Here is a 19,455-nt window from a genome sequence, read left to right as displayed (position 1 = left end):
TATAATTCAATGATGACAAGATTTAATTCAAGAATCCATTTTTCAGGGTAATCACACTTCAGTAGTAATGTCAGGGCTACGTTGAGGAATAATCCTATTTATTATTTTAGAAATCTTATTTTGTCATTTTTCTGAGCATTTTTTCTATGGGATCAATATCATGCATTCGTATTTTGCTGATACTGTTTAAAGTACAAAATAATAGAAGCTAAATGTGTATGTGTTCATCTATCAGTATCTGAGCTGGTGTTTTTTATTTATTTTAGCACACAATAAACAGTTGAGTTAAATTAGTATATTTACCTTCGACATAAATACAAAAATAGATCAAAATGACTCCTTAAATTAAGGATAACAGGTGCAGGATATAAGCCTACAGCGTAAGATATAAAATACATGTTCTTATAAATGGTTAAACAGTCATGTACATCATTGTAATGGAATTATTATATACTGTGTACAAAACAAATTTATATTACATATCTCTCACTAATTGTAACTTGCATGGTAAGTTTTATCTTTTGATATGCAGTCCAGTTTTTAATATTAGTTTTACATGTCGTATATAAATATTTATTTTTAATCCCTCAACATTATCAAAGTCTCTAGATGTGATTTTAAGAGCTTTCACCCAGTTGTAGTTTGATAGAGAATAATTTCTCATGAAGAAAAATTTAGAAGTATTATTATTAAAACTTGATATATAGCCAGGTATCCCAACAGTATTTTAAACCATTAACCTTCTATACTTCACGTTCTTTAATACTTTTCATAAGCTAAGTCCGAAAAGATTTTGTACATTACTATGTGACGAGTGAAAAAACATGTTATGCATGCCATCTCCAAGTAGAAAATGACAAATGAATCCATCTTTCCAGTAAATGTAGCAAGCTGTTATTAAAATGTGTAAGTCTTGTACAAAAATAAATCAGATGATTTATAGAGATATTTGTGCTCGGTATGTGTCTGTAAATTGACAATGTTGGAATGCAAGGTGATGTCTTTGTAAAGCATAAAAATATTTTTGTCCATTGTACAATTTGCATGTTGTATTTGCATAAACTCTTAAAACTTCAAATCCAGTTTCTACAGTTTTGTTTTTAGTATATTTTATATTGTATCCAGTTGCTAAGTTAGGAGTGTAGGATAAAGTGAATAGTTGATTCTTGACATCAAATACATACCAAGTTCAGTGGCATTTTGTAAAAGGTCATGGGACTTGTGCACTTTGAACTCTACCAGAACTCATAAGACTTAAAAGAAGTCACATGAAAGAAATAAGCTTTAACTATTTGTTTGTGAGTCACACAGCTGAAACTGATTTTAGTATAAAGTGGAAAATTTTTCTTTGGATCAACTTTTAACAATTTTTGATAAATACTCAATCTTAGTAATGAAAAAAAGTGTTAATCAATCGGGGAATGAAATTGTGAATTGTATTTGGAATATAATTCATTTTGATTGCAAAATTCCATACATAGTGAAAATCAGTGAAATATATATTAAACAGATTTTGATAACTTTTCAGCTCTATCTTGACACCTTTCTCTAGAAAAAGTTGTCATGCTAAAGTTTGTGTGTCTTGAAAATATAATTGTAAACTGTTTCTGTGCTCGAGAATGTTGTAGTCTAATTTGTAATTGCTGTTAAAATCTTGTAAAACTGACTATATGTACATATTAATGTCTTACATTCATAACAGTGAACTCCAGAGACATAGACACAACACAGTAAATCTAATGATCTTGTAAGACAACACTTTAATCTTTAAAAAAAAATTAGATTAATACCAATATATAACTTTAATTCCGTAGTTCACTACAAAAATGAACAACAAATATTCACAATTTGTGTTTGTGTGTTAAAAAATATATATTTTGATTTCAAATACGTTACAATTTCTTTATGAAAAGCAATTCTGTAAGGCTATCATCATGTATCATCGAAGCCCAAGCCAACATCACTTCTGTGTTTTCAGCTTCCCATAAGCCAATCCTAAAACTCTTCATAGCTTTCTCTATGCTGGCTGATAAATTTCTTTATCCATTAAGATATTGTCTTCCACTTTATTTATAAATCTGGTTCTGCTGTCTGGTAGTTTAGTCACAAGTTTGGGTTTTCTTTTGCTGACAACTTTACTCCGCCTTTTGTACGTACCAATTGCAGCTTTCTGTCAAGTTGCCTGCACTGGGTCATACTTAGAGATACATTAGATAAATAAGCTGTGTGCTAATGCTTAAAGAATATACTTTACGCTTTGAATTACATTAAATACCTCCGCAACCTTCTAGTGATTCAGCATTTCTTAAACTTCGAACTGGTGTCTTTGTTGAATAAGACTGGAGTGTATCTCATAAGAGTTGGTTGATAACGATGGTTACCCTAAGGTCACCAAAATTTTAAAATATCCCTACCTCTATACTCGGATTTTATGAAATTTGGACATATATATATTATTATTCATCGTTTTCCTGCCAAAAATTGTGTGCGTCTTAATAACGGCAGTCATACGAATACAGTAATTTTCGAGAGTTGAGTGTGGTCAACGCTTAGTGGTGGAGATAAGTGCTCTACTTAGTGCATTTATAGTTTTATGTGCAACCGGTTATAATCCCGGTATATATCAAAGTTTAGTTAGTTTGTTCAACATTATTTAGGTGCTTCTATGATTATATGTTGTGTGCTAAAATGAAAACCCCTTTAGATTCTTATGATGTGGACGTTGTAAGTTATACACAAAGCCTCTTTTTCATACCTATCTTCATGTTTTACTCTTTTCAATGACTGGTTTATTATAGTTCGTGGTTTGCTAAATTGTTGTCGCACTCTTCTATTATCGGTATTAAGTCGTATGTTTATGATACTTTTATTGCATACAGCCTGCAAATCGGTAGTAGTAAGTTGTGTTATGGCCCAACATGGTCAGGTGGTTAAGGCGTTCGACTCGTAATCCGAGGGTCGCAGGTTCGAATCCCCATCGCACCAAACTTGCCTGCCCTTTCAGCTGTGTGGGTGTTATGATGTGACGGTCAATCTTACTGTTCTTTGGTAAAAGAGTAACTCAAGAGTTGGCGGTATGTGGTGATGACTAGCTGCCTTTCATCTTGTCTTTCACTGCAAAATTAGAGACGGATAGCACAAATAGCCCTCAAGTAGCTTTGCCCGAAATTCACAAGCAAACTACGTATGCAGTGGAGGTTTTTGGAACCACTCTTTGTAGGTAAGAAGTAAAATGGGATTGTTTTGAAAAGAAATTAGTGGGGTATTCAGATTGAGTTAATCATGTTTTTTTAAAAAAACAGCATTTGGTTATTAAGCCTGTATTTTTATATTACAACCTGAAACAGAAGGGAATAATATATTTGTTAAATGTTAATATTTTTTCTTCTGGTCTATGAATTTGAAATTAGAGTTAGTATTGTGCAAGGATGACAACATGGTAGCCATCTGCTTATTAAATTTTCTGTTTTGCATTTATGGTTCATACGTTGGATGTTATATTTAATGTATTGACTATTTTTTTAATACACAGTTAACCTACCAAGATGAAATAATCATTTGATTTATTGCGTCAAAATTATCATGTCTCATAATCTTAGAATAATAGTCAAGAATCCACAAATTATGGAAAAATGTATAGTAAGTTGCAGTCAGAGTTTATTGAAATTTGATTAACATTATTTTAATCATTGGACACTTATTGAAAAAGCAGTAAATTAGCCAAATAATTTATTCCATTGTGTTATTCTCGCATGAACAAGGTTTTCTACAAGTATAGGATAGACTTAGTAATAATAGCATCTTTGCCGAGGAAAATGTATGGAATATTGCATTTAAAAATCTGAATTCTTTTGTGTAAATGAAAGAAGTTGGACAAATGCGATGAAATGAACACAATATCTCTACAATAAAAGAAAATCAAACCGCACTTATTTTATCCACAGTTGGTACGTTTACTAGACTGTTTAGGCCCACAATTTTCGTGCACTCGAGAGTGATCTGTGTAAAACACAATGATCTCCAAATATTTTTAGTTGAACTGAACCAGGAAAGCATACTTCAGTTATAAAGGCGAACTCGGTTTCTTTATCCAAACGATAGGTTACAGCATTGGTCAGCTGCAACATAAATTGGCATTTTGGCCAGTAAAGAGTACTAGAGATGCTGATTCTTTAAACATAGATTCTGTATTACTGTGAGATCACATTTGGCAGGGTAGACACCATCTTCTATAGGTAACAAGGTTACCTCAATCACTTTCTGGACCAGGTGGCTATGCTAAAACAAAATTAAAATTCAATAAATAATTTTATATTAACAACGGGTAGAAAGCCTATTCTTAAATATTCTTAATGGCTTATGCATGTATTGTTAAAATAATAAAGATTAACAGCTATTTACATTGTAACAAGCTTTTTAATTAGTAAATGCTATCTTACTGTGAAAGTTTCTTAACTATTCGTTTTAGGTAAACAAGTATTATTCATCTGCCTACATCAACAATATTTGAGATGTTATAGACGTATTTTTCTTTCAAACAATTTTTCTCAAAGAGCGTCACTAAATTGAGTGTAACAAGTCACTTTCAATTTTGAAGGATGCTGCTACTTTACAAAAGGATTTAGATTATTTAGTGAGCTGGACATGTAAAAGGCAGATGAGTCTTAATTAAAATAAATGGAAGATAATGTATGTGGGTTATCATAATTTTAATTATAATTACAGTATGGGTGGGAATAACCTGAGCACTGTCATGAAAGAAAAGAATACTGGTGTAATAGTTCAGTTTTTTAGAGCCCAACAAGCAGTGTACTGCTGATAGTAATAGGGCAAATAGGATTTTAGCTAGTGTCGACATAAACATTGAATATACGTCCAACGAAGTTATCATTTCGTTGGACAGGCTACTGGTTAGACCACATCTTGAATGTTGTATTCAGTCTTAGACTTCTTGCCTTAGGAGAAGACATTGAGTTGTTGGAAAGGATTTAGAGAACGGTTACTGGGATGTTGCTTGAAATGGAATTGTTGTCATGTGAGGATGGATTGAAATCTCTCAAATTGTTGTTTTCTCGTGAAAAAAGAGTTAGGAGGAGATATGATTGAGGTGTTTTAGATTATAAGGGGAATTGATGTATCAACTTTTTTTTATAAACACTGAACTGAAAAGCTTGTTAAATAATCTGTTGAATTCTTAACATCTTATTGCTTGCTCTCTACTCGTATTTTTAATTACTCTTGTTTCTAAATGCTTTTCAAAAGCGTTTCGAATATTCTAGGTATTGTATCATCATCATGATGCAGTTCTGTTTAGCAATGCCCGGCATTGCCAGGTGGTTAAGGTGCTCGACTCGTAATCTGAGGATCAGGGTTCTAATCCCTGTTACACCAAATAAGTTTGCTTTTTCATCCGTGGGAGTGCTATAATGTGACGCTCAATTTCACTCTTTGTTGGTAAAAGAGTAGCCCGAGAGTTAGTGGGTGGTGGTGATTAGCTGTCTTCCCCCTCGTCTTACACTGCTAAATTAGGGACGGCTAGCGCAGATAGTCCTCGTGTAGCTTTGCGCGAAATTCAAACCAAACCAAACTGTTTAGCAAAGAAACATGTGAAACTAAAGATTGTAAATGTAGCTTACAACAACATATTTAATTTCACTGATTTAAGTAGTATTATGAGGATCCTAAAAACCAAAACATCAAATTAGTTTTATGGACAATTTTTTGTTAAAAGTTGTAAATCGTTCTTTGTTGTCATTAAAAGGTAATTTCCTCATTTAGCTTGTACTTGAATTTCACGCAAAGCACTTACTATTGTAGTTTTGTTAAATCATTCTGTGACATAGTCGTCCTTTAAACAAATTACTTTGAAAAAACAAAAGGCTTGTTGGAATGTTCATTGTGGACGACCATTCAATAAAATATGTATCAAACTTTTAAGATCCATGGATCATTAAAGTGTCTTGTAAATATTGAAAATCCAAAAGGCCAGATAGCAAAATGACTCCACAAACTCCAAGGGTACAATAAATATCATTCATTGCCCTTGACAAAACCATGGAAAATCCGATAAAATTATCTCTAAAACTATGCATCGAGGAAGAATATAAATAATATAGAAAGGCAGTATTGACGACCAACCTTAAGTAAAAAACACGAAAGTCCAAGATGTTATGACCAGAAGGGATAATTAAAAACTAATGCTGTTCAACATTAAACTTAAAGATGTTAGTTTAGAACCAGTTATTCAGTCGATCAAGGATAATGCAGAAAACTTAATGTAAACATTCGTTTCATATAAATAAGGATGTACTGGACATAATAGGACTCGTGCCTACGAGAGGGCTTGTTATGTTTGAAATGGGAAGATACCAGTGGACAGAAACGATGACTGTAGTTGGAACTTTCAATTTGTGTTCCATACCTCTAACGACTGGACATTTAAATATAAAAAATACACTTGTCGAAAACAGAAACAAAGAAATTAACAAAGTTGTGTAAAAGTCCTATAGCAATTAAATAGTCAAGTTCTGTGAATTTTTCAAAACAATACGGTAAGAAAATGCAATACACGACAACCGGTTAAAGACACTAAATCTCATGAAAAGTTACAAGAAGAGCAAGGCCCAGTTAAATAAAGAAACCTCTAGGCAGAAATTAAAGATAGAATACATCAACCTCATAAAAGCTTGGATTGTAGATGCTTCGCTTGAGTATGGTAACTTTAACTATTAGCATAGCTACTAAACAGTAGAAGCCCTAATATTGTCCCAACACAAAGCAGTACAGCCAAACCAAGTTACTTGAAATAGTATAGACATGCAAAGTCAACCAGCAGACGTCAATATAATTAAAAACCATATTAACACCAACTTTTGAAACGCAAGGTTCAGTATCAAAACAATCGTTAAGATGATACCCATCAACCAGGCGATCAAGACATATTAGGTTTGACCCACGTGTTACTAGTCACACAACAGTGATGTAATAATACGATATTAGAATAACTGTACAAAATATTTAATAACGTGTTTAATTAACGCGTAATAATTAACATATGAATTATAGGTGGGGAAGTGTAAATTAGTAGTATGTTTATACATAGCACTTACAGGCAAGTGGCCATTGTAATCGGACAAATTGTACTTTTTTTTTTTCCAGTTAATAAAGAGTAAGTATAGTATTTACTGAATAATGAAACTTTAGTTCATCAAGAAACAAATAGAAGTAAGTAATATATTATGTTCATTTATTGACTAAATTGAGAGAAAAAATTAACTCTTCATTGAAAACAACTGTAAATTTTAAGTATGGATAGGAAACCATTTTTGCCAGTCAAGTTTCGACAATGCAAGTATTTAAAAGTAATTAATATAAAATGATAAATTAATATAAACTAGAAAATACTAGGAAGAAGTAAAGTGATATTTATAAACATTAAATGATATTAGAAATAATTTTATTTTATACAGAAATAAACAGAAGATTAATGCCAGGCGAAGTACTTTAAAACATTATTTTTGTACTGTAACTATAGATTATTTAAAGGAATTAAACATGAAGTTAAATGATCAAAGAAAATTATGAAAAGAAATGATTAATCTATTAAGTAATCAAGCTACTATACTAAACTTATTAAACCAAAATTTGGTATTACATCATGAAGAAATTAAGAAAATGTCATATTCAGTGTTGAATATTACTAACAAAGTAATTAGGATTCAAGATGTTTGTTTTTAACGTTAATGTTCAAATAATTTACAGAAGATTATAGAACAGAACTAGCGAGATTAGTTGGAGCACTCATTTTAGCAGGTTGTAGAAAGACACATCTCTGCTTCCTAAAATGTCGCGGCATGGTCAAGCGTGTTAAGGCGTGCGACGCGTATTCTGAGGGTCGCGGGTTCGCATCCCAATCGTGTCAAACATGCTCGCCCTTTCAGCCGTGGGGGCGTTATAATGTGATGGTCAATCTCCCTATTCCTTGGTGAAAGAGTTGGCGGTGGGGGATGATGACTAGCTGCCTTCCCTCTAGTCTTACACTGCTAAATTAGGGACGGCTAGCACAGATAGCCCCCGAGTAATTTTGTGCGAAATTCCAAAACAAACAAACAAATAAGCTTCCTAAAAACCCAATAAATTAGAAAAGTATTGGATGGAACGAGGAAATATTAATGTCACATTTACAGTATGTAACATCTACTCATAGTAATCAAATAGTGTGTATTATACGTAGGCAGATGGTAAGATAACGGTTATTAAAATATTTTATGAATTTTTATTAAAACACATTTTAACAGCAATTGGTAGACTATCTAAATTGCGTAGAATGGTTTCCTCACCAGTAAAGTTGAATAATTCATTTTCAATAGCATTAAAGTCTGAAAATCCATATACGTATATTTCGAGAGATCAAAAGTACACATATATGCATGTTTAAAGTTATTAAATTATGCATTTAAAAATGTTTTATTTTGGTTAATATATTTCTGTGGTATTTAGTATTTTGATTATATTATTTTGAGTATATTATTTTATATTCTCATGCATTGTGTAAGAATCTTATAATTAAAATGTTTTCTTTTTATTCCTAATTGTTCATATAATTATTTTCTTTATTTGAACATAAATCATAAAGTGGTTTCATTTTTATTATTTATATATTATATAATATTTTGATTTTAACTCATCGTTAAATGAGTTTATTTTGTTGTATTTGAGTGTAGTTCTTTGTTTAAAGGTTGTGTCATCTAAGTGCCACTACAGTGCAAGTTTAAAGTAAATTTGTATTAAAGTTAAATTTAATTACAGACATGAAGACAAGCTTGATACATAATAGGAAAGAGAAGCGTAGTATGTGGGCGTACTATATGTTTTCTAGCTTATCTTATTAATATGTAAATGTTTCCTTTTAGTCTGACACTCTGCAAGACTCATGAACATATGGCCCAGAAAACGATTGAACAATTTTAATTCTTGTTACTTCTGGTTCTCTGTCGTTCTCTAGTAGATACTATTTAGTTCACCCATGCAGATAGTGTTGTATTCCACACATTGGGCAACATAGATAAGAGAAAGCAATGCTTTTCACTGGCCGCGCTTCAGGTATCTAGAGCAGTGGTTCTTAACCTGGGTTCAATCGAACCCAGGAGTTCGGTGAGTCAGTCTCAGGAGTTCGGCGGAGGTCAAGGCTTCTTTAAAATAAAAAGTCACCTTCACAGGTTTTCGAACACCGCAAGTCAAATAAATACAACATAACCATAGAAAACACTCAAATACTAAATATAAAAACAAACATAAACAAACGCAAAATTAAAGAAGCCTTACTTATACAACAACTTAAACCCAAAATAAACCAATACAAAGGAACATCTTTATACCCATATTAAAAATAATAAAATAAATTATATAAAATTATATATTCAAACATCTAACACCGCCCTCTAGATTCCGACATTCAGTTACACAACCACTTTCAAACATGTGGTCAGCTTCCGGTCAGTTACCTCTTTCTTTCTTTGTGAACCTGACGATGACCGAAGAAGGTCGAAACGTTCGCTCTTATATGTAAAATATTTTCTCAACCCAAACGAGCCGTTTTAACATATATATTTCTCTACAAGTGGGTTTTCTCGACATCACTGATTATGGTTTCTACAGTTTGTTCGGACGGAGCTCCAGTCATGCTGGGACGAAAATCTGGTTTTGGTGAGCTGGTGAAAGCCGATGCACCACACATCATTGTAACGTGCTGTGTTCTGCACAGGCATGCGTTGGCAACAAAAACCTTGCCTTCAAAATTGGCAGAAGTATTAAAAAATTGTAGTGGAATGTGTGAACTTTGTGCGAAGTAGTGCCCTGAAGCACTGCATCTTCAAAGAGCTGTGTAATAAAATGGGCTCTCGATTCGAGGTACTTTTGTACCATTCTAACGTTCGGTGGTTATCCCGGAGAAAGGTGCTGAATCGTGTTTTTGCCATGCATGTGAAAATAGCTCTGTTTTTGCGAGAACACCAACATTGTCATGCAGATTGCTTCAAAAAATCTGAGTTCATTCTCATTTTGGCGTACATGGCCGATATCTTCAATGCTCTCAATCAACAGATGCAGGGCGGTGGAGTCAACATCATCAAAGCGGAAGAAAACCTGAAGGCTTTTCAAAAATAGCTACCGCTATGGAAACGACGAACAGAGAATGATAACTTCACAAGCTTTCCCCTGCTGGACGACTGTGTAAGTAAGATCGAAGATGTGTCTGAAATCGGAAACATTTCTGTATCCAGGGAACTGAAGCAAGCAACTGCCATGCACTTAGATGAGCTCGCAAAGTCTCTCGACGGATACTTCTTCACCAGAGAGTCATATCCAGCATAGGTGAGACAGCCGTTCACGTTTAGTGTTGCTACAGCAGATGTCAATTATGAATACCTCAACGAAATCATTGAACTTCAGCAGAGCCAGGTTCAACAGCAACTTTTCAGAACAACGCTCTCAACGTTTTGGTGTCACCAAATCGTAGCGTACCCTCTTATTGCTGAGAAAGTCCTTGAGATACTCATACCGTTTGTTACAATGTATCTTTGCGAGCAATCCTTTTCGAGGATGGTAGACATAAAAACGAAGAAAAGAAACAGACTTTGTTGCGAAAATGATATGAGAGTGGCACTCGCGCATTTCTGAACTTGTATCTGAAAGGCAACAGCAAAAGTCACATTGATTTGCAGTAAATATTCATTTAGTTATATTTTTGTTTCTGTGTAAAATTCATGTTTTGTTGGTTTTGTTCTTTGAACACAGTGATATTGTGTGCAACTGATGCATGGTTCATTCTGTGCACTAATTAAATATCTACTTACGTTTTGAATTTGAAAAAATCATATTTTATTTTTCCAATTACGAAGGGTTCAGTGAATGCAAGTACGAAACTTCCGGGGTTCAGTACCTCCAACAAGGTCAAGAACCACTGATCTAGAGGTCACAGTCTTCACTGTGTTTCACGAAACAAATCAGTCACATTATGGGTAAATCCAAGTTTCTTATTAGTACAAAGTGTAGGATTAACATCATTTCTACTTTATCATCATTTTTGTTTGTTTATAATTAAGCACAAAGCTTCACAATAGGCTATCAATGTTCTTCCCATCACGAATATCGAAACCCGATTTTTAGTGGTGTGAGTCCGCAGACATGCCACTGGGTGGCTTTTATCATCATAATAAATAGGTAAATGAAAAGACAAACAGTAGGAAAAAAGTTATTGATTAATTCACAGATCCAGTAAATATGACAGTTTAGTATTGTAAAAAAATATACTTACAGTGTTTTTGCTTTGATTCATGAAGATCTCTGTGCATCATACTTTCTGATCATTTTTTAAATTTAAACAAGATTGGTACAAACTAGCTTTGTCTTGATATCTGGTTTGGTTTTGAATTTCGCGCAAAGCTACTCGAGGTGCTACCTGCGCTAGCCGTTCCTAATTTAGCAGTGTAAGACGAGAGGACAGGCAGCTAGTCATCACCACCCAGCACCAACCCTTGGGCTACTCTTTTACTAACGAATAGTGGGATTGACCGTCACATTATATAAAGCCCCTACGGTTGAACGTGCGATCACGTTTGTGCAACGAGGATTCGACCCTCAGATTACAACGAGTTGAGTGCCTTAACCATCTGGCCATGCCGGGCATCACTAGTTCAGTTAAGTTCAGATGTATCCTGTAGTTGTCTTGCATAAATCTTCCTGTCTAATACTCCTGTATGAATTAGACAAGAAAAATAAAACTTCAAAAATCATCTCAGAAGCACCAAACATATTTAATATCCAACAAACTCAAAAGCTGTTACATAAAATTACTGATATACAGACAAGAAAAACGATTTTGATAAGGCAAAACATTTATAATCTAAAGTTTTGTAAATGAGAAAAAATTATTGTTTTAAAAACAAATTGAAAATAAGTGTGTTAAATATGTTGTTTAAAACTTTATTACTAAAATGTTTTGTAAGACACTTTGACGGAAAAGTAAAACTACATAAATATTAGTTTTAATTTTAATTATCCAACGTGACCAGGAGGTTATAGCGCTCGTCTCACAATCTAAGGGTCGCGAGTTCGAATCTCCGTGCCATTTAAACACTTATCTTTTTAGCTGGAGATGTTACTATGTGATGATCAATTCACTATTCATTGGTAAAAGAATAGGTCAAGAGTTGATGGTGGGTGGTGATGACTAGCTGTTTTTCGTCTTGCCTTTCACTGCAAAAGTGGGAATGGTTAGCACAGATAGCATTCGTGATGCTTTGCGCGAAATTCAAAACATTTACTGTTAAAGTACAATAACTACAATTTAGAATTTAATATAAAACTTGTTTGGATTTTCATGGAAGGATAACAATAATGGAAAGACCCACACCACATATGAAAGAAGACAGTTTTATTTGTAATTTTGCTAGAAGAGGAGTGTATAACATTTCAACAGGATCGAAATGAAATATTCACGATTAAGTCAATTTCTAGACAACAGCTGAAATAACAAACGCGTAAGCTTGTGTTTTATTTCATTGTAATAGAATACTTTCAGTTTTGTAACTTAAAATATCACATAGTTTTCTAAATATATATATTTAACAATATTTCAGTACAATATTTGGAATAAAATGTATGAAACTTCGGGCTGTAAGTGTAGTAGGATTGGAGCAGAAAGTAATATCTGCATCTAATTAGTACTAACTCTATTTGTGGATAAAAGTAATAAAGGATGGATGGCTTGAGCTTCAGTCGATTCTTATAGTCACAAGTATAAACTGACATCTGCAAATCTAATTCAGCTCATGCGGATGGTTTGACACCATTACTTTCCTAGAACTGAACACTGTCACATAACAATCAGACAATAATGGAAGGAATAGAGCTGGGTCGAATGGTTAAAATCTTTCCATTTTCATTACAATGTCGACAAAAGGTATCGCAGATAATAAGGTAGTGGTAAATTGGAAACCCAGTGAAGCCTGTGGACCAAGAAATTCATGGGCAGTAAGGATATATGTTCAACGAATGGTTAGAACATGAACACACATGAACTCCATAAATATATCACCTGACCAAGGTAGTCTGTGTAATGCTTTTTGTAACATAACTGTTATAGAAGAGTAAATTATAAACAAGCAGTCACAACTTTATTCAGCTTACACACCTGGTTGACTTTCTGACTACTCGGGATTTTCTGATCTTACGTTTTAATCCCTCAGTAGTACAGCAATATGTTTGCGAACTTACACTGCTAGAAACCGGGTTTTGATTCAAACAAACAATTTTTAGGTTTCCAGTCCAATTTTTGCTAGTTGAGGTCGAATTCCTAACTATTTTGGTGACCTTGTACTTCACTTAGCCAAGGTTATATTATAATATGCTTATGCTTCCAAGTCTTATTTGAACTCCATGAAAGGATACATTTGATGACATTTAGGAGTACCCTAAAGAACCAAGTGGTATTATAAGAAGCTTTGGCCGAATTGCAGCTGATTTTTAACTTGTACAGAACAGACTTGTGTTCGTAAGAGTTTTCAGTATGCTTATTTCAGCTGATGCTTTAGTGAGTAGTGAATGACAAAGATGTAGAGGAAAGGTGATTACGTATTTTCATCTTCCACTAATAATGCTACTGGTTAAAAATTCAGGAAAGTTTCTCTCTAAGATATAATGACTAGGATTATGGTAGTCATTCTGACAGGTTGTAGTCTTCATCACGCCATTTAGTGATCCAAATACTTTCAGGCCTCAAGAACTTGACGACTTTAGACTTCACCAGGAATAAAGACGTGTTCACACCAGGCGAAACAAATCTCTCTTCTACTGGGTAAGGAAGGAGCTGCTGAAGGACTGGGTTAAACCTATTATGCCTCTATTCAAGTCACTCTCTAAAATAAGTAGACCATAGAACAGACAATCATGTGCATGAAATGAAAAAAATCAAGTGAAACAGTGCATTATTAAAATACTAGTAAATGATGATTTGTTGTCTGAGCATTAGGGGAATGCTCTAGTGTCTCCACTAGCCAATCAGAGTTGAGATATAGTGATAAATTAAAATTTGAGCTTGAACAAGCTCGTACCGAAGCTTAAAGAAAAATAAACGTCTCGGGGCAGAAAAAGCTGTATCAAAGCCGAAAAGGAGAAAGAACAAGCTCGTATTGAAGCCGAAAAAAAGAAATTTGGCTGAATAATTAGAAATTAAACTCCACTACGATCGAGAAAGGCAAAATGACAACTTTGAACTCAGTAAGTATATTAAAGTACCACTATTTAATGAAAATGAAGTTGATAAATAATTCCAACATTTTGAAAAGGTTGCCCAAACCATGGAATGACTCACCAAAAATGGTCATTATTATTATTACGTGTTTTAACTGGTAAAGCACAAGAAGGTTATGCCACTCTCTGTGTAGAATATTGCCCCAGTTATGACAAGGTTAAAGTAGCTATTTTTAAATAATACGAGTTAGTACCAGAAACTTATCGCCAAAAGTTTCAAGGCTACCATAAGCAAAATAATCAAACTTATATAGACTTTACTCAAAAAAAGAGATTTATTTTGATATATGGTGTAATTCTAGGCATATTGGAAGCAGTTTTGACAAATTAAGACATTTATGTCTAATTGAGGAATTTAAACGCTATATATACGAGTGACGACCTAAAACGTTCTTGGATGAAAAGTAAGTTTAAACAATAAAGGAAGTAGCTGCTCTTTCCATTGATTAAAGTTTAACACATAAAACCACTTTCCATAGAAAAAAATTCCTGCCATTTCGACTAAGCCACTAAATCCACTTGAATTCACTAAAGTTCAGGATTATTCTAAAAGATTCAGTTTCTTTAGTTCAGAATCTTCATTCGGTCGGAATAAAACTTAATCCAAATCATTAAGGCCTGTCTGCCATTTTTGCAAAAAGCTTGGTTATGTTATATATGATTGTTGGTGTTTGAAAAGGAAAAAGAAAGGATACAACCTCCAGTGTGTTTGTGTCCATACATGGACATAGTTTCGCCTGATCACCCTGAATTTGTTGATTTAGCCACTGATAAAAATGGCTGATGTAGTTGGAGAGAAATTTAGCCTTTTGGTTCTGTGTCTTTGACAAATGACTCTGTTAATCCCATACCCACACGTATTTTGCATGATACTGGGGTGGTTGAACCGTTGTTGTTAGAAAGTATACTGCTTTAGACTAGAATTCTGCCACTGGCAAATGTATTATTGTTCAGGGTATTGAGGGTGACTTTGTTAGTGCTCCTCTTTATATGATATATTTGACGTCAGATCTAATTTTACGACCATTTGTGGTTGCAGCAAAACCTACTCTGTCAATTAAAGATGTATCATTATTGTTGGGAAACGATTTGGCTGGGGGAAATGTTGCTGAACCTAAGATTATTAGTTAGTTGCTCACTGTTTTATCTAAGGATGATTTTATTGTTAAGGAGGATCCAGATGTGTTTCTCTCATGTACTGTGATTCGAGCTTAAGAAATTAAGCCAAAAACAAATGATTAGTACGTGTCCAGAGGACAACATTATAGATTTGTTTCAGACATTTTTTTGGATTCGAAGGGGATCTGGTGAATAACTGTCTCGCTAACAATTCATAGGTGAATGACAATGATGGACATGATGAATCCAGTTCAACTGGTGAATTTCCATTTACTAAAAGCAAACTGATCGATGAGCAAGGAAAAAAATCCACATATCTCTTCTCTGTCAGTTGATTGGAAAACCTTAGCAGAAAATCCTTGTTGCTCCTTTGTAACCTATCTCAGCTTTCGAGGAACACCTCAGTTGTGTGATTTTTTATTGTGTTGATTCAAAAAGGTAACATTTGTGTCGATGCATTTTCACGTGCTTTGTAATTTTATGATCAAACTATTATTTGTATTGATTGTGTTATACATTGTTATGATATTGATGTATAATTCTTGACAAAGTTTTATATTCAACGTATTATTCGTATTGTATACGTATATATATCATCTTTGTTAAGAATTCTCTAACTCCAGTTTTTAATTCTCTAAGGAGGAAGGTGTAACAACTTTACAATTGTGTATTTGCTTTAATATCTATGTTTTTCAATATAATATATATTTAGAAATGCATGTAACTTATATTGTTAAACGTGTATTGTGAAAGTCCTGCATATTCTCTAAATGTGTAGAAGATTATCTAGGATAACAAGCAACAATGTACTATGTGTGCATGTAAAATAGTAGTAATTTCCAATATTATTGTAAAGTGAACTTTCGATAATCTCGCCTTAAAACGTATAAATTGACACACAGAGAGACAATAATATTATTAATGGTTTGCTGCAGTTAGTATATTATAAGCCTCGGAGATAAAACTTTGATAAATGCTTAGCAATTGGAAACTACGGATAATTGGCCAAGAACGTTTATAGACCGTTTAACCTCAGATAATTAGCTTCGGACGCTATTATCTATACGAGAACATTAAATATTGAAAAACCAGCCCGTAAACAGTGTAAAACCAGCAAAGAGCTAGCTAGTTTATCAACCCAGAAGTAATTCGCTCATTGTAAACCGTTGATAAAATGTTCAGTTCCAGTCTACATAGAAGACGTAATACTGTTTGTAAAACTTTTGTGTATAAATCATTATTTGTAATAATTCGCTATTATAAATTGCATTGTTGTTGGTATATTAAAGTATATTTGTGCTAAGAAAGAAAATTTTGTGTATCAATGTTGTTTGTAAATATAATAAATTTGATAAATATTAACATTCTTTAAACCTTTAGACTTAAATTTAATTTTCCGGCTACTTGAGTTCTTAATATGTAACAATAAAAACTGGAAACCTCGTCCGAGGAAAATTATAATACTAACACCATAAAAACCGTTCATATTCTTATGATATTCTCAGGTAAAATTTATTCAGCAGAAAGTAAGGTAAAAACGTCACAACAGTAGGAGGAACAATGGGACAAGGTCTGAAAAAAATGCACCAAATATACAACAGGACACATTTAATTCTGGCAGGCGTGGCATGGCCAAGCGCGTAAGGCATGCGACTCGTAATCCGAGGGTTGCGGGTTCGCGCCCGCGTCGCGCTAAACATGCTCGCCCTCTCAGCCGTGGGGGCGTATAATGTGACAGTCAATCCCACTATTCGTTGGTAAAAGAGTAGCCCAAGAGTTGGCGGGGGGTGGTGATGACTAGCTGCCTTCCCTCTAGTCTTACACTGATAAATTAGGGACGGCTAGCACAGATAGCCCTCGAGTAGCTTTGTGCGAAATTCCAAAACAAACAAACAATAATTCTGGCAAAAACATTAAAATCGCTTTTTTTTTTAATAATTTCACAACCCGGTAGAGAGTATTACAGTGATTTTCTTCCTCACAAATCTACTATGATACACGTTGATCAGTTTCTTTGAGTTTATAAAAGCAACTTATGAAACCTGAACTTATCTCACAGCACCACAAACAAAGGAAACCTTTTGTGTACAGCAATTTTTCTGACTAAACAGTTTAAAAGAACTCAACAATTTAGTTTGACTTCCCATGAATTCTTGCTGTCATGTGTTAGTCTCAATGTTAATTTAAGGACAGTAGTTGCGCTCTCTGTTCATTTCTTTGAGGACAGTTTTCTGTAACCAAACCTTTATTTTCTTTTCCTAAAGTCATAGTTGTATTTACCTCTTGTGAAATGATTTTTCTTTTTACTTCAGTGTCCCAAATAAAGCCTCTAACTTCCTGGGGATTTCCGGCCTATATTTGATCATTACGGGGAATTTCCTTAACGTCTAAAATGAGAAGGAGGTTCTGAAACATGTGAATTATGGAATCGATTCAACGAGTTGCGAAGAATATTAACATCTGAGTACAAAAATACCTTACCTTTTTGGAGAGTATTAGGATACTAATATCAAGTCATATTGCGTATGTTTATCTGGATTTGTAAACATTATATACATTCCACAGCGTTGTAATAAAAGAAATGTTTTCAATTAGTTTGTTTAATGTTACATATGCGTTATATACATATTTTCTGTTGTGTCTTCTGAATTGTGAAATAATAAAAAAAAACGGCAAACAGTAAATATTAGTTTGATAATCAGGAGTAGACAGAGGAATAAAATTAAATAATGACTTACTTTGTGTGAATGGAACGTGATTTCACATCCTGTACAAAACCCGGAATGTTTATATATAATTTTAAATTTCGTGCAAAGCTTCTCATCACCACCCACCGCCAACTCTGGGGCTACTTTTTTGCCAACGAATAGTGAAATGGATCGTAACATTACAACGCACCCAACGCTGAAAGGGCGAGCATGGTTGGTGTGACCGGGATTCGACCCCGAGACCCTCGGATTACGAGTCGAATGCCTTAGCACGCTTAGCCATGCCGGGCCACATAATTTTAATACACAGAATAAAAGAATAACAATGTCTGTATTTTATAATATTATGAGTTAAAATCATAACATCTATTTTTATTGATGGTAAGCATATAATTTATAGATTTACGAACATTTACATATATTTTAGGCATTCTTAAAAAATTGCATAGCAAAATTTAATTTTACTACAAACGAAGTTTTATATTAAGGTATACCAATAAGACGAAAATGTACAAACTGTTTAATTTTTACAGTTGATCCTATGCTTGAAAAATGAGACCATAAATATGTTTATAAAAATGTTTCCATGACAATGACGTATAGAATAAATTTAATAATAATAATAAAAGTTGTGTACAATGGTCAAAATGATAGTTTTGATGGAAAATTTTAGTTCCCTTTAAGCCTAGAGCTGCCAAATGGTTATTGTGCTTATTATGCCGGAATCTGAACTAGAGGGTTCATAGCTTGTGTCCTGTTGGTGAAAAAATGTCGCTTCGCACCCTGAGCGTCATGACTTATAAGAGTGAGAGTCAAAGCCTGTTATTTTATTGGAACACGTGTTATTGATCATTTATCCCAGTGGTTCTGAAACTCTTTTGTTCGCGAACTACCTGATTTTTGTTTATCATCTCAACTCACCACAGTAAGAACGTATTGGATACAAATATTATAAATTGCAGTTGTCTCTTGATAGCCAGTGTATTTAGGGTAGAATCTTCGGTTTGTTTGTTTTGAATTTTGTGAAAAGCTACTCGAGGGCTAATTGCGCTAGCCGTCTTTAGTTTAACAGTGAAAGAATATAGGTAAGGTAGCTAGTCATCACCACCCACCGTCAAGTCTTGGGCTACTCTTTTACCAACGAATAATGGGATTGATCGTGCCATTATAACACCTCCACGACTGAAAGGGCGAGCATTTTGGTGTGACGGGGATTCGAATCGCGACCCTCAAATCACGAGTCGAGCTCTCTAACCATCTGGCCATGCTGGGCTTAATTGTGTGATCTTTCCAATGACTACTTGAAAGGAGTGTATAA

This window comes from Tachypleus tridentatus, chromosome 13 (genome assembly GCF_004210375.1).
Source record: "Tachypleus tridentatus isolate NWPU-2018 chromosome 13, ASM421037v1, whole genome shotgun sequence".
Classification (NCBI taxonomy): Eukaryota; Metazoa; Arthropoda; class Merostomata; order Xiphosura; family Limulidae; genus Tachypleus; species Tachypleus tridentatus.
This window is presented reverse-complemented; position numbering follows the sequence as displayed.